Source organism: Myiozetetes cayanensis, unplaced genomic scaffold (genome assembly GCF_022539395.1).
Source record: "Myiozetetes cayanensis isolate MyiCay16 unplaced genomic scaffold, myiCay2020 scf2-11, whole genome shotgun sequence".
NCBI lineage: Eukaryota > Metazoa > Chordata > Aves > Passeriformes > Tyrannidae > Myiozetetes > Myiozetetes cayanensis.
Window position 1 is genome coordinate 54,682,680 of NW_026087411.1, and position 14,157 is coordinate 54,696,836.

A 14,157-nucleotide genomic window follows, 5' to 3' on the forward strand; every position below is an offset into this window, starting at 1 on the left:
TGTTTCAAAGGTCAATAATTTTCTTCTTTAAAATATATTTCTTTTTAATGAGTTTTCTGGGGATAGTAAATAAAGGTAGTTGAGAGAGCAGTTGGTCTACTACACTGTTTGGAGTCTTTATTTTATACTGACTTTCTTGTTTTAGCTATCACAAAAATGATATTCAGAGTGGTAATTTGTCTACAACAACATTCATGAGTTCTGAAAATTCAGGATAAAACCTGTGTGTCTGTTCTGAAGTAATGAGTCTTCTGTCCAAGTACCACATGATGCATAATTGTTACTTAGGGCTTTAAGTTCAGTAGCATTGCTGATAAGCTTATTTCTTCAGCTAGTACTGTACTGATACAGCAAATTAAACTTACCATCTTGCTTTTTCTATAACTCTTCATCTGTGCTTCAGATCTCAGATAGTGGACAGGAGTTGACTTTGCAAGGGGCTACAGAGGTTAAAAATTACTCTCTGCCCTTGGATTGTCATTGCTTACTAGCTGGAAATTACTGCCCCACCACACTATTGTTGAAAGAGCTGTGGAAGTGCTCTGTTTCTTACTTCAGGCAAAGCCATCTGGATTGGCTTTGGTGGAAGGTCAGTGGAGGGCCCACAATGAATGAGGTAGGAAATGTGAGCCTTCAGCCAGCATGGGGCACGTGGGACAGAAGCACCTTCAGCTTCCATAGCTGGAGGAAGAAGAGCTGTCCTAGCTCTTAGCCAGCAACAGTTTTCCTTTAAATGAGACACACTGGGGTAGCTTGTATAGCTACAGGCTTTTATATTGTGGGTTTCTGTATATTATACTGAGGAGAAGTGATTGAAACTCATGCAGAAGTGTACCAGGACCTGTCTTGTAGCTGTCCTTGCAGGAGCTTTCCACTGGCCTCCAAAACCTAGCCTTTTATCTGAGGTTATTCTCCAGGCTGTGGAATACATTTTTCAGAGCTGCAGTGTTCCTAGTGATGATTACATCAGGACTATCAGTTGTTATTTCCAGGTCCTCAATTTTCTTCTCAACCTCCTGCTGTTTTAATCCCAAACCTTCAAGCTTCCTGTCTGTGGAAACCATAGAAGCCTGGATTAGGTCCAGCCTTCCAGAAATAGGTACTGTATGTCTTGTAAAAAAATCAGAAAATACTGGGTGACCAATGACCACAGCTGTAGACATTGCTAAACCAAAGGCAGGTAAGCAGGTGAGCCCTTTTAACAGGCTGAAAACCATGTATGAATATGCTGCCAGATCCTTTGCTGATCTTAATTTCCTCAAGGGCATGTTCAAGTCATTGCCCATTCTCTTATGAAAATCATAGGCAACAGTCTTAAAATCTTAAATCACGTGGGTGATTGTGACCAGCAGGTAATACCATATAGCACACCCGGAAAATATCTTCTCACACACCTCCTGGAAGCTTTTTAAAGCTTTAAAATTATTTTAAAAATACATCTTAAATCAGCTGTGGTTTTCATCATCTTGGTGAATTTGGTTGTTTTCTGCCCACATAGTCCCAGGCACTTGGTTTGGCATAATATTACCCCGTGTTGCTGGATATGGTGGTCCTTCTCCATCCTGGGAGAAGGCTGTGCCTGCAGCAGGCAGCAGCACCACACCCACTGCTTTCTGCTTCCCCCTTCCCGTGGCTCTGGGCAAGGGTGCTCAGCCTGGGCTGAGCCTGGCTGACATGGGCAGGGCAGGTGGCTGAGCCTTCTACAAAAGAGAGATGGAGCAGGAGCTGGGATCAGTCACAGGCAAGTGGAGATTTCTTTTGCTTGTGGAAACCATAACCCTTCTGATCATGGCATGTGTGGTGAGACATTTTATCTCTTAATTTCTCCAGAAGTGCATGAGAAGGTAGGATTCCCAGCAGGGGCAGCAGCCAGTATTGAAGCCTTTACAAAGAACTTCTCACTCCAGTCAAAGGAAGAACATGCCTATTTTACAGATTTTTCCTGTCATAGCTGTCTTGGCCACAGGTGTAAAGAGGCATGATTCTTAACTTGATCCATGACTGACACACACAAAAGCTCTCACTGTGGATACACTTAGGACAAACTTTTACTGAAACACTTCTAGCTTGTTGGATGAGGGAAGAGGAACCTCACGAAAAAGCTGTGCCAGCAAATAACATGATTTTGCTAGTACAAAGGAAGGCTATGCTGGGAACACTGTCAGTACAGTTTGCTAGGACAGCTGCACTAGCAGAGCTATCCTATTCTGGATACAGCCTTGTCTTCGATTCCAGTTTGTCATGCATGATTTATCTTTCTGTCACCTCTGCAGGACCCTAGACACCTCTCGGCATAAAAAGAAATTAAAACACAATACAGATGAGTCTGCTCTGTATTGGAGTCTTGACCTTTAATATATCAGGTTTTCATATTGCAACTTTCCCAGCAAATAGGCTGTCCTACAAGAACAGAGCTGCTTTTGTTATCTGCAGAGGTCCTACCTTAGCAATGCTTCAGTTTTATTTGCTTCCACCTACAAACTCTCAAGCTGCCTGAAATGCCTTTGAGAGGAGATAAGGTTTTCAGATTGCCTGGAAGATCATAACCATGAACTACAGCCATCCAACGAGGAAAAAGAATTATCATTCAAAATCAGAGAAAACAGTCTGGCAACCCGACTATCAGAAGGATTGCTTAATGTTTGTCCTGTTTTACCAGTTGAATTTGTATCAGTCTTTGGGGTTTATTTTTTTCCCTTTGGTTCTCTCATTACATTTTCCTTCCTTTATTAAAGAAAGTGTTTGCATCTTGCTCTGTATCTGCACTCCTCACAAACAGACCGGTACATTGCCCTGATGGCAGGTTTGCAGTCAGACTTCTTAGATCAATAAACCACCTTAGTTAGTTGTTGAATATACCAGATTTGAATTTTAAAAATTCACAGTCACAATTAAAATATCAGAGAAGGCAAAACCTGATGTAAATTTTAAGAGGGATGTGAAGAACTGCTATATATTTCAGTGATAAAGCTTTGCCAGCATTACCTTTTGACCAGATCACTGTTTGATTGGGTTTCGCTCTTCTGTTTTTCTCTGCAATTATTCATGGTGTTGTTTTTTCTTTTTTTTTTCTCCAAGAGACAGACAACTGTGTCTTTAGAGAAACAAAACAACTGTGTCAACAGATGGGAGAGAAAATACTGTGTCTGAACTAGTGCTAGGAATAAACTGTGTTAAAAATAGGTAGTCTTGCCACAACTGTTTCTTTGGCCAATGTGGAAATCCTTTCCCATACTTGCATGTTATCAAAACTATACTAAAATTCTGTTAGAAAAGCTGCCAAAATAATCTATAAGAACACTGCTACAATAATAACTACCCTTTTCCTGCCTAATTGTAGAAATCATGCTAGTAAGGGCGAGAGGCTAAGGAAGTTGTGCTGCCATGGGAGAGCTCTGAACAATGCCAGGGACTGACCCTGGCCAGCAGCAACTAAAACACAGCTCTTGCTCTTATGGATATAGATTTTAATGATGTGACCTTCCTCTCTCCTCCCACCAGTACTAGGATAACTAGGGCACCAGAGGGTGTCAGAATTTTGCCCTTTCTTAGAAGTGTTTTTGCACTCTTGGTATGGAGAGAGATAATTTTCCTGTCCCACAAACTATCTGGGTATAACCTACAGCAGTTCAGCTAAAAAGCTGGATTTTTTAAAAATAAAACTCTTGTCCTCTCCAAAACTGGAAAGCAAATCAAACTACTCTTGAACGTGACTGTTACCAGCAGCAGTATAGACATTGCATTTTCGCTTTCCATCTGTCGTCTCACTTATTTTTGCTGTCTGTCCTCTTGCTTTCAGTTGTCTCTTCTGTGTCTCAGTCTATCCAATTTTCGTGGCTGGCCAGCCAGTTCAGCATTATTGCTGTCCTAATGGCTGTAAGGAGAGCAGAGAAGCTCTTCACTAAATGAGTTTTTCCCACAATGCCTCTGCACTTTGTTTGGTCCATTTTTGTTTGTGCTTGGTGCCCCATGTTGTGTCATCTGAGAAGAGATGAGATGTTTGCATAATGTGTAGTTTGCTGGAGTTGTTTAATTTCTGCAAACATTTATACTCTACAGCTGCCAGTGCATTTGGGGCAGGGACAGATTGCAGTTTCAAACAGAGAACAAATCAGTGTGTTGACAGCAGCTGGAGGAGCTGAAGAACAGGTAGACCTGCCCTCAACACTCCCTTCCCTACGGTCCCCACAGCCTTGTCCAGGGGACCTGCATGGGAGAAAGCAGCCTCGGACAGCAGAGCATAATTTAGGGCAGCCCCATAGTGTTTGTAATTGATTTCCTGATCTCTGAGACAAAATGTAAAGGTAGATAAGGCTCCTTCATCTGGGGAGAAGGGCAGAGGCCAGTGAGCCATGCAGCCTGCTGCTGGGCGTGAATTTCCTGTGACTGGTTGCAGCCCTGCTCTTTGCAACAGGCTTTTCCTTTCCCACTTGCCTGCAGTCAAGGAATGCTCCTGGTGATCCATGCTTGCCTGGCAGTTGTTTCTGTTAATGTTGCTTGCTAAGACTAAAGGAAATGTAAAGAAAAAGAAAAGGTTTCAGGTGGCACTAGAGGCTGCCCAGTTACTTCAGTCCGTCAAGGGAAGAGCCACATTCCTTATCAAAGCAGTGTGTTCATTATTCCCACTCTTTCCTCATTCCTACGTGAGGAAAATGTAAATGGAAGAGTTGAAATGCTCATTATTTTATACTCTTCTTCCAGTAGATAAGAAAAGCTCCTGTGAAAAGGCTCAGCAAGGCTTATCAGCAATACTGGACGTACAGAATGTCCTCATCTTACCTCATATTTTTTGTGTTATCTCCATCTGCCTCTGTGGTCCCTGCAATCCATGGGTAGTATGTATATCTGTCTGTGTCCACTCCAAGGATATGTCCCCTGGCTTTTTTAAAATTTGCTTTTACTTAACCTATCTATGGATGAGTTAAAAATACTAGTACTTTACATGCATGAGTGACAGTTTCATTTACATCTGAATTCTACCTTCTTCCAGTCTGATGAGCTGTAAAGAAAGTCAAGGGAAGTTTTGTGCAACATCCTCAGTCTGTGAAAAGACCACATATTAAGAAAGATGCACACTACCTATTCACTTTTGACTTGAGCAAATGCTTTGCTTTGCTGAATTGACTTTACTAATTAGAAATGGAATTAAGCATATGCTCAAATGACTTGCTTAGCTGTGACTGAGGTTGCATAATTTGGCTACTGGAGCTTTCCTCCCAAATTTGGTGAGAGTAGGCTCAGGCAGTAGTGACAGAGAAGTGATAGAATTGTAATGGGTAGGATAATTATAATTAAGATTTATGCCCTTTGTATTGTAAAATGAGTTTTTGTTTTTTCATTACTGCCAGTTTCAAATTATGATTGTGAAATGTGGTCAAGTCAATATGGTTTCATGGGGCAAGTATAGCAAAATTTTTGCTTCAGCTATAGGAATATATAGTTAACAGCTGTCCTGTAGCTGTGTCCAAGCTAACTGCTGTTGCATTGCCTCATTTTTCAGACCGTTTCATTCTTGTGTTGGACATGAAAATCATTAGAAAACATTCACTGGCAGCATTTAATAGCATATATTTAGAATGTGAAATAAAGAAACCAAACATTGGTGAGGCACCGTAATCTACTAGTAATTTGTTTTAACTCCACTCCTCCATATGTGCAAGAGAATAAAATAGAAGTTATTGAAAAAATAAAATTATAAAGATTAAAAAAAAATAATCTTCATGTTTATGATCATGGGGGGAAGGGATTCTTTAACACACCAGCTCATTTTATTTTTCTGAGAGTCAGTGGTGATTGCAGAAGGTGAAAAATTGCAAACAAAACTAAGGAGAAGTTCAAGTTAGCTGCAGAGCCAAAAGTGTGATTCAGGAGCTGAAAATATCTCTGCACTTCATGCATCAAACTCAAACACTGTGCTTTAGCAACGCCCCCTGGATTAGAAGCGGAGTTTGAGGTCATTCCTCCTCCAGCCTGCCATGTATGGATAGGGCCCACGCTCATGACAAATTACTGACTTACTGAGCACACACCAAGAGCAGAGTGACATCAGTGTAGAGGGATCTTGCCTCACTGAGGAGAACCAAAGATGCTAGTGCTGCCTTTCTCTTGTCAGTCTTAAGACCTTCAGGACCAGTGTGGAGGTACTGAGAGGACACTTTAAACAATCTCTCTATAGATGTGGCAATAACAAGGGATAGTGGGGTAGAGCACTCGTCTCCTTGTAAAGAAGTCACATAGCATCCAATGGAAGTGCTAAAAAATGTGTACTCAGGGTTGTTCTGGTGGCCCATTCAGATTTTCAAGATGAGTGATCAGCTGCCAGTAATGGTGTTTCATTGGGACTGCTGACCTGAAACAAACAGTTCTGTAATCCTGTAATCTTTGTAAGCAGGAGCATACTGTCTGAGACTGATCTCAGCTTACCTGGTGTAAATCCAGAGTGCCTTGAGTGAAGTCTGTACTTTGACTTAACACCAGACTCGCTGAGCTCTTAGTTTTATTTTATAGGGAACCCTGAATTTGCAGGTAACAACAACCAAAATTCTGTGAACAGACCCCAAGTCCTTAGACTGTTTTCCCTTCTGACAAATTTCTGTTGCTCCCAGGCATTACACTTCCCTCCTGGTGTCCTGCATGGCTGATTAGTTGCCAGTTTCTCAGAGGCAACTTAGCTTTCATCTACTGATGAGATGGTCCAGAGCTGCTGCCCTCACTCTGCCATGGGCTTGAACTTGTGATGGTCTTTCCATGGAGATGGACAGTTTTGACAGCTCAAGCAATTGCCATGGGCTGGTGAGACACCTGCCACATTGCAGCCTGCCTGCTTAGTGGCCTCAAGTGGCCCTGCCTCAGTTTCTTCTTTGCACCTGGCTGCACTGATTTTCCCCAGTGTATGGGTGTCATAGCAGGGTAGTCATTCAAAGAGGGAAGGAAAGCCAAAGCACTCAGTGTGGGAGGTTCCTCATGACAATTTTGCTGAGGTCTGTTTGGATCTCATAGAGCATGAGCTTTACCTAGAATCCTATCTCAGGCTTGGCTGAGATCGCATGTTTTCGCTTCCTCTGCCCACTCTTGGAGGATCCCCAGATGTACTCCCATCTTGCTGCCAGCTGCCTGCACAAACAGCCCTCTTGGCAGCAGCAGGCCAGGCAAATGGGCTGAGCAATGTGTGCATGAGGACACTGTGTCAATTGTCAGCTTGACCATTGTCTAAAAGCATCAAGCCTGGTTAGTGAGGGCACTGGTCTCAGCTGGCAGTGTCTAAACTGTTATTTGCAGGGAGATTATGGACCTATACTTAGGGGGATGTGTTCTTGCTAATTTAGCTCCTGGCTGAAGTAAAAAAAAGTAACCCAAAATCGTAGTTCCAGTGATGGCAGCAAAATAAACTACTGTGCAGAGTGGGCTCTGAGGATAGAGGAGATAAAGTAGAGAGGCTCACAAGAAGAAATCATATGCAGGATTTTAATGAAGTGAATCATCTATGTGTAAAGTAAACAAAGTTCATATGGGATTTTCTTTTTAGTTAAATTTTGATCAGATTGCAGAGCCTGAAACACAATTAAACCAGCTCCACTAATACACGTGTTAGTAAATATGTCTATTGTTATTTATATAATATATATATGCACATATGTATATATACATATATTTATGTATACACACACATATGTATGTATGCACATAAATGTATGCATGTATAAGTTTGAACAAATTGAAATTTTACAAGGATTTCTTTGTGCTCTTTGCATCCAGATCTGCAACATGGTGCTAGCATGCAGGATACCAAAATGAAGAAAAGCTGTCAATAAACCAAATTTAAATGGGCTATCATACTCCTATTGAGAAAAATGTGGAAAACAAAAAAGCATAAATACTGAAAAATAAAGCAGGCTCAAAATGTCTTGCTGTTTTAGTAATGAAGACAAAAATGTTTACAGCATAGATACATATGATTCAAAAAATAAATTATTTGCCTTTAACTTTGGAGGAAGTTCAAGATTTGATCCATTAATTTCATCAAACTAGTTGTAGGAAGACTTATTTCTGCAGTATTGAGAGCTGTTAGAATGACCTGGAATTAAGAGGGCAAAGGGAGAGTTGCTGTAAGTAGTTTAACTCCTCTATTAGACGATGATTTGTGTGAACACATTAAGAACACCAGTAAAGTAATGGGAATCATTTTTTTCCACTTTTTCAAATTCAAGTGCATATGGTATGATTGCATTTGATCAGGATATGAACATCATTTCACAGATGATTGTCTTCTGCCATTGATCATATGAAGTCAATTTACAGTATGACATTGCTATTACCTTCCTCATGTAGGAAGACTTTTTTGCTTCTAGTCTTAGCTGCTGTGGCTATCAAATTGTGTGTATAATAAATTGTGTTTTGTTTAGAGTGATATCTGTAAAATATTACCTGTTTGGAGAAAAAGCACTGAGATTGAGATTGATGCATGGAGCTTAATGCATCATAGCTGCAATCAAGCAAATTTTAGACTTCTTATTTCTCCCCTTACAGACCATAATTCACAGACTTCTCTGGATTTTCTGTGTTTGAAAAGGAGAAAGGGAACAAAAAGAGCATTAGAAAATCCACACAGACTGGCTTCACAGTCTCTACATATTACCATACAGAAGCTTTCCTGGTCAATTCAATGCATTAAGTAAGAAAACATCTATAAAAGGAGATTTGAACTGATGCGAGATGGAGTGAGAGCTTTGCATATAGTCTCACTGCTTTGAGTTACTAGCCATAAATTCAAATTGTTTGGTGATGCAATACAGAAGTGTGCATATGTTTCTACCTATGTTGCCTGGCTCTACTTTAGTACAAATAATTCTATAGAATCCTGGAATCTGACTGCAATTTAAATGGTACCTGGCTTGGTACCTCGTTTTCTTACACACCTGGTCAAACTGAGGCTTTGAGTAAATTCCCAAACCATGGTAAGTTACAGTCTGTGCTGGAATGGTAACTGCTGCAAGCCAGTTAAGGAGTAACACAGGCATAGCTTTATTTGCCCTTTGTACTCTTGAGACAATTTCAACTATTTACTGCACTATTTCAGAATCTTCAAATAATAAGCAGTAAAATGAATATTATCCAGTTACTTTCCTAAAATTTTAGTTTCTGATTAAAATACACATGAGATATATGACTTTTTTTTTTTTTACCTTGAAAAGTGCACAGGGTTCTCCCTGTCACCCCCTATCCTCAACTGACCTTACAGTGTCAGTGGAGCAGATATATAAGAAGTAATATAAAACAAAGTCCTTCTTGTTGATCCATGAAATGAATTAATCTTTATGGTCAGATGATGCTGATGTCTACTCTTACATTTTTTTTCACCACTGAAAGTGTAGTTTTACGACTAGAAAATTATTACAGAGGTCGTCAAGGCTGGTAGCAGTCTTTCAAAAGCAGATGGTATAAGATTCATTATAGGAGCACTTCTGCCTGTGTTTCCAGGTCCTGTGTAAAAGCCTATTCCCTAAGTGCCTGAGATACAAAGTGCAAATTGAAAAAAACTCTTCCAAGCAGTAAGACATGCTGTGATTTTCATACTCTCATTTCCTTTCTGATGAGCTTGTTTATTCATAGTCCCAGTGGCTGGCAAACAACTGCAGCAGATTAGGAAAGTTATGACCAGATATGACCAAATAGAATCACAGACTCATTTCGTTTGGGAGTCCAACTGTTAACCCAGCACTGCCAAATCTGCGAATAAGCCATGTCCCCAGGCACCACATCTACAGGACTTTTAAATACCTCCAGGGATGGTGACTCAACCACTTCCCTGAGCAGACTGTTCCAATGCTTGACAACCCTTTCCATAAAGAAATTTTTCCTAACAACCAATCTAAACTTCCTCTGATGCAACTTGAAGTCATTTCCTCTTGTCCTGTCATTTGTTAGTTGGGAGAAGAGACCTAGCAAGACTAGAAATACTGGAAAATGCTCAGCAGAGGTGGTTACATTGCTGTCTGTCTTTTGTGGGTAGGTATTGAAGGCACGCACATTCACTTCTGCTGCAAAAAACGAAGTGTTGCTCACATTTTTACTAATGCAGTGATAAAACCAAATTAAAAGTTCCTGGGTTTACTATCAAAACAATGCCTCTGGGAGGTTTAATTTGGCAGCAAAATCCTATTTGATGACAGATGCATTTTCTGGGATTGATGGAGACTCCACATACTGGCTGCTCCCTCAGGCCATGTCCTGTTTGCTAGAACCAGTGCTGCTGTGAGATGGTAGGTTAGTAAGGAGATGCACTAGTACTGCCAGGACAAAATCCTACTGTCATTAACCAGATCTTGCTTTGGATAGTATTTTGCCTAATTGTAAGTAATGATTAAGCTTCTTAAAGACTCAGAAATTGATCCGGCCTTCATTGAAATTTCACACTTGGATCAGATGCTAGGGTAACCTTTGAGGAACACCGTTGAAGACAGTGAGGTTACCACGGCAAAAGGGAAGACATTGGCTTCCATGAGTTACGAGATAAAAGAGAAATAAGGGAAAAGAGAATATAGTGTTCCTCATGGATTTCAATTCAAACACTCTTTATAAAGCTGTGGTGTGATTTTGTTCCATAAATGACATCTTTCACTTATGGCTTTATTCTTTTTTTCATGAAAGTCCAATTTGCTCCTGCCAGGGTGCTTACAGAGGATTTAGTGTAAATGAGAATAGAGACCCTTGTGTTTAAGCTGCAGATTAGATAAACCAGTTCACAATGCACAGTAATTAAAAATAACTGTGTGCAAGTGAAGCCAGCATCATTGAAACCAATAAGACCTGTGGAAGCACAGGGTGATCTGCTTTAAGGCTGGAAGGTATCCATGCCACACCAGGAAGAGGATGCTACAATCCAGAGCACCCCTAGCTCCTACTGAAAGATGGGAGAATAAGGACTCATGACTTTTTTATTGCATTGCTTTGGTTTTTTGGCTGGAACTTTTTTCAGGTCAATTGTAAAAGTATTAATTGAAATACTGGCCCTGGTAAATACAGAGTTTTGCCCTTGAATAGAGCGGTGCCAAGATTTCACCACAGATTAAAACCTTATTCAGTCCTGTTTGTTCAAGGGTTCAAAAGTGGTTCCTGGCTTCACATGCAGATAGTTTCCTAGAAAGCTGTAGATTAGGCTGATAGAGTGTCAGGGGCTGCAGCCAGAGCATATTATTTTATATATTCAGATGCCTGTATAGACCACTATTGACATTGCAAGTCAGTAGCTCATTATCATTGATATTTGTTTTTGTTGCTAATAGCAAACATTACAGGAAAAAAAAGCAAGAGCATATCCCTTTTATTGCTAACTGGTTCCAGGCCTGCTTTATCCTTCAGCTTTTGTCACCCTATTTCCACCAGCTCACATCTGTGTTGTGGTATGTCACCCATCTGCTGGAGGACAGGCCTTGCTCTGCGTATGGGGCAGTGTGGGCACCACTGGCACTTGCTGGAAGTGAAGGGAAGTTTGTTGTTGGCTTCAGTGCCAGTATGGTCAGGTCACAGGCACAAATCTGCAAGTTCATTGTGCTACGTTTGAGATTTTCCTGTCCAAGTCTTCTGGCATACTCCTCTGTGATGACTTTTGTAAGCCCTTGAGGAGTGCACACCTTCTCCTGCTGCAGTGACCTGATCACTCCAGACAGAGGCCAGCCAGGGCTCAGTGACATGGCCACGGCAAAAGAGCAGGAGAAGGGATGACATGAGCTCTATTTCTCAGTGGGACCCTGTGCTCCCCTGGGGTGCTGTCCTGTCCAGGAGCACATGCAATCTGGGATGCCCACACTCTTTGCCTGTCCCTGTCACATCGCCTGGCCTCTCATATGTGGGCATTCAAGGACACAGGGAAGCCTGAAAGAAGGTGCCCTGGGCAAAACTCATGCTGTGGTTGTTGTGTTCATACTGGTCTTCACAAAATGAGAACAGCCAGGCTGGTTGGAGTATGTTGTCACCAGAAGATCACCGAAGGTTTGTTGCCTCAGTATTACCAAGGTAGGGATTTTAGTCAGCTTTGTTGTGTACAAATTAGATATGAGTCTCCAGTTCCTGGTGCGTTGCCTGTATGCTCTGATCAAAGGTAGTCTCCATATTCCATAACCCATTCCCTGGAGGTGTAAACAGGGCAGCTTGTAGCTGTCTAATGCGTCTAACACATTAATGAACATATCTCCTGGTGCTCTGTGCCTCGGACATGCAGACATACACTCCTGCATACATGGCTACAGCAGGTCTTTTGTATACAGAAAGTACTTTTTTTGGTGGTCTTTCCCAGAGTACCATCACATGTAAAGAGACATGTAAAGTTTATGACTGATTTTCACAGTGTACACTGATAACTTATTTTTTAAAACAGACTAGCATCTATGGAAAAGGGAATTTCTACAGGTGATCTCACTTTTAAAGTACAGTGCTAAATGAGAAAGAGGCAGAATGAAAAACAATTGCACTGCTTCAGTTAATAACAGGAAAGTATTTGTATTTCATTAAAAAATATGTCCTCTAAAATTCTGATTTGGGTGTGATCTTTTCAAAATTAGACAGGAATTAGGCAGAACACTTGGAACTGCAAGGTGTAAAGGTAAAGAAACTACAAAGGCACGTCATGCTTTGTGTGTTTACCCTACTTGTTTTATACATTATTTTTGAAAATACATCATTGTATGCACCTGTTGGCCTTGTATGTCTGTTGGTTTCACATTGGCATATATTACTTGATGCATATTCTAGCCCACAGCAAGTTGTAAAACTACTGATTGCTCGTGCCACATTGCCTGAAGGTAGCAAGAAGGACTGTGATTGAATCTCTGAAGTTCTTACATGTTTTCATGTAGCCAGTGCCATAATGTTAAGTAAGTTATAAAAGCAAATAGCAAGGCTAAATTGACTACAGTCCTTAAAAATATTTAATATTTATTTTCCAAATAGGTGGAAGAGAGAGTCAACAGCCATATTCGCTGGAGTAGTGAACCAAATTGCCTTGACTGGAACCATTACTCACTTGCACATTTGATGGCGGCAACCAGGTAGGAGAGCACAGGAAGGGTGGTTTTGCATGATCTGAGGGAGTGGGTCTGAGTGAATAGTTTTTCATTCTCAGAAATGATTATGCATCCTTTTGTTACAACTGAAGTCAGCTCTTGGTGAAATCAGAAGCATTTGTTTTTTGGGGCAGATTATGTGTTGGTTCATTTGGAAGTTCTGTCTTTGCTTTGTCCACATACTTAGTTTGCCACTTTCTCTTCTCTTACACAGTTTTTGCATTAAGTACACAGGGAGCACACTTTTTGAACCAAATAAACAGAAAAGTGTGCTTATAAAAATAGATGAAGAAACGGTGGGTAAGGTTTTTATATTTGAAATGTTTGGGGTTTTTTATTTACATTGTCCTAAAATTTAAGTTGGTGATTTCTGCTTGACCATCTTGACATTTCAAGTGCACCATTGACAATATTGTTCAAGGTTTAATTTTTCTTCTGGGTTTTGAACACTTGGGCATATAGAAATTGCCATTATGAAAATGCTGACACTGTTATATACAGAACACCTAAGCTACCTTAGTGGATCCCCAACAGCAGTCTTACTGTGGCACTGGTTAGTTCAGAAGACAGTTTATCTTGTCAAGAAAAGGTCCATTTTCAGGTACTGATTGCAGCACCATGTTTTATTTTGGTCGCTAGTCATGGGTTGGACCGGTTTCACATTGACTTGGTCTCAAAAACTGTGCCTGTGTATACACAGTTACTTTTGTTGCTGTAGGAGACCTGAAGCACTGAGAAGCTCCTTTTCTCTCATCTTCTCTGTACAGACTCATCCTTGATGGTCAGAGAATTATTGGCCTTCAGAGTTTAATAAGACTAGCTTGAAATAGTGAAAAGTTAAGGAAAACATTGACACTTTTTTAATTATTATCCAATATTTATCTGCAGCCACAGCACCTAGGTATATAAGGAAGACACTGGAGATTCTCATGTGATATCATGTCCACAGGACAAGGTGTTAGAAGAAAACACAGAACATTTTAGATAACTCCTCCCTTGCTTTCCAGAGTTATGTAAACAATGTTGGACCTATGTTTAATTCTATATATAAACTGAAGGAAAGAAGGGGTTAAATTGAGGTGAGCAATCCCTTGAACCT

The 14,157-nt window shown here is 40.7% G+C and overlaps 1 protein-coding gene across 8 annotated transcripts in view; it reads left to right on the forward strand.

The window, feature by feature from the left end:
- Positions 1-14,157, forward strand: part of HIVEP2 (HIVEP zinc finger 2) — a 139,973-nt gene that overhangs the window by 74,449 nt on the left and 51,367 nt on the right. For all 8 annotated transcript variants that reach the window (XM_050316836.1, XM_050316835.1, XM_050316834.1 and 5 more), the window contains one exon: positions 12,946-13,043. The gene's annotated coding sequence lies outside the window, so the exon portion shown is untranslated. The remainder of the gene's footprint in view (positions 1-12,945; positions 13,044-14,157) is intronic.